This window comes from Sorex fumeus, unplaced genomic scaffold (genome assembly GCF_029834395.1).
Source record: "Sorex fumeus unplaced genomic scaffold, SorFum_2.1 ptg000030l, whole genome shotgun sequence".
Taxonomy (NCBI): Eukaryota; Metazoa; Chordata; class Mammalia; order Eulipotyphla; family Soricidae; genus Sorex; species Sorex fumeus.
Window position 1 is genome coordinate 6,011,511 of NW_026606087.1, and position 1,813 is coordinate 6,013,323.

The 1,813-nt window shown below is 44.4% G+C and overlaps 1 non-coding gene across 1 annotated transcript; it reads right to left on the reverse strand.

Annotated features, from left to right (window-relative positions):
- Positions 1-629: 629 nt before the first annotated feature.
- Positions 630-736, reverse strand: LOC130025592 (U6 spliceosomal RNA). Its single transcript, XR_008792728.1, has one exon. It is a non-coding gene; the product is annotated as a U6 spliceosomal RNA (small nuclear RNA).
- Between the last annotated feature and the right edge of the window lie 1,077 nt (positions 737-1,813).

A 1,813-nucleotide genomic window follows, 5' to 3' on the forward strand; every position in this document is an offset into this window, starting at 1 on the left:
GGGAAAGTTGCTTGAAATCACTAAAGATAGATGTGACTAAGAGAGTAGGAGTAGTGTAATGGAAGGGAAAGGCTATACTAAAAGTCTAAGTATGAGAATTCAAAATAAAATTTGCTTATCTCTTGTGGCCAGGCGCCAGGAGAGAATAGGGTGATGATTCTAGTTAGGGGAGCCAGAAGGGATCCCAGACCTCCTCCTCCCCCAAGATGGGCCTCCCACTGAAAGGTTTACAACATAAAGGCTCCCTTTGGGCCAGGCGAAGCAGGAGCAGACTTGCCGCTGCCTCTGAACTCCAGCTGGTTCATCAAAGGGTGAGCACTGCACCCAAAGGGATGGCTTGTTTCCCTCTGCTGAGCTTGCAGGCTGCAGCTTGCCTTTGCCATGACTTTCATTCTTGGGCAGCAGGGAGAAGATGAGTTTTGGGGTCCTGAGGGTCTGTGTAGGTCCTTTGGGTTCACTTATGGTGGCAAGGAACACTCTCAATTGCTTGGGGATTGAGGACTTGAAGTTACTTCTGTGAATTGAAGGCAGTTTCCCTTTTTTTAAAATCTTTTTTTATTTTTAATTTTTATTAGTGAAACACCATGAGGTACAGTTGTAAATTTACAAATTTTTGTGCTTCGGTTTCAAAAAGTATGGAACGCTTCATGAATTTGCGTGTCATCCTTGCGCAGGGGCCATGCTAATCTTCTCTGTATCGTTCCGATTTTAGTATATGTGCTGCCGAAGTGAGCATAAGGAGCACAAGGCAGTTTCCCTTTCATGAACTTCTGCGCAGTCTCCTGGATCACTCCTTGAGTTGGAGTGAGGTGGAACCAAGATGATCTAGATTTCTCTGGTAAGTTTGTAAAACTTCTAGATGCATTTCTTGGAGGATATTGTTCTCTTTGATGCTCTTGTGGTTCGAGTGCAATTGAGGCCTCCTGGTTGTGCCCCATTTTGTTTTATTTGATTGAGCATGAAGATTTCTCATCTAAACAGGATGGAGAGCACCCCTGCTACCTTGGCATCTCTAGTATTCAGGCCTCATCCACACTGGGACACAGTAGCGCTTGTGGAATAGAAACCCAAGTGCTTCTTATCTGGCTCTGAATATTGATTCTGCTCTGAACACGTTTCTTTGCATTCTCTGCAGCACCAAACACCACCGTTTTGGTCCTTCTCCAAGGTCTCCGTCTCTAAGCTCTTAATTAGAAAAAGGAAGTGGTAATTATTAAAGTTATTAAAATATGGAATATTGCAAAGGAGCGGATTAGATGTCTTCATGCTAATCCAAACAAATTGTGCTAATGTTCCTTTGATTCTAGCAGACCCAAACCCACAGAGGAAGATAAAAGCTCCGGCTTGTTTTCTAAGTGGAGGGTTTAGCCTACTCGCTAAGCTAGAATTCATCCAGCATTTCACGGGAAGCTGCAAGGGAGCAGCAGGAGGAGGAGATGAAAGGAAGAAAGATGTGAGCATTACAGAAAAGACGAGGTGGCTAGGGAGGAGCGCTGTGCCTAGAGGGTCAAGCCACAGCTGCGTTTCCTCAAGCTCTAGGCATGAGCTCTTCCCTCTGCAGTGAGTTGGGGAGGCCCCAAAGAGTACCTTTCCCCTCTTTAAATGTTTGGAAAAATTCGCTAGTAAATCCATCTGGGCCTGGGCTTTTGTTTTTGGGAAGACTTTTGATTACAGTTTCAATTTCCTTGATGTGAATGGGTCTATTCAGGTACTCTATATCTTCTTGATTCAGCTTTGGGAGATGGTAGAGATCCAGGAATTTATCCATTTCTTCTAGGTTCTCGTGTTTCGTGGCATAGAGACTTTCAAAGTA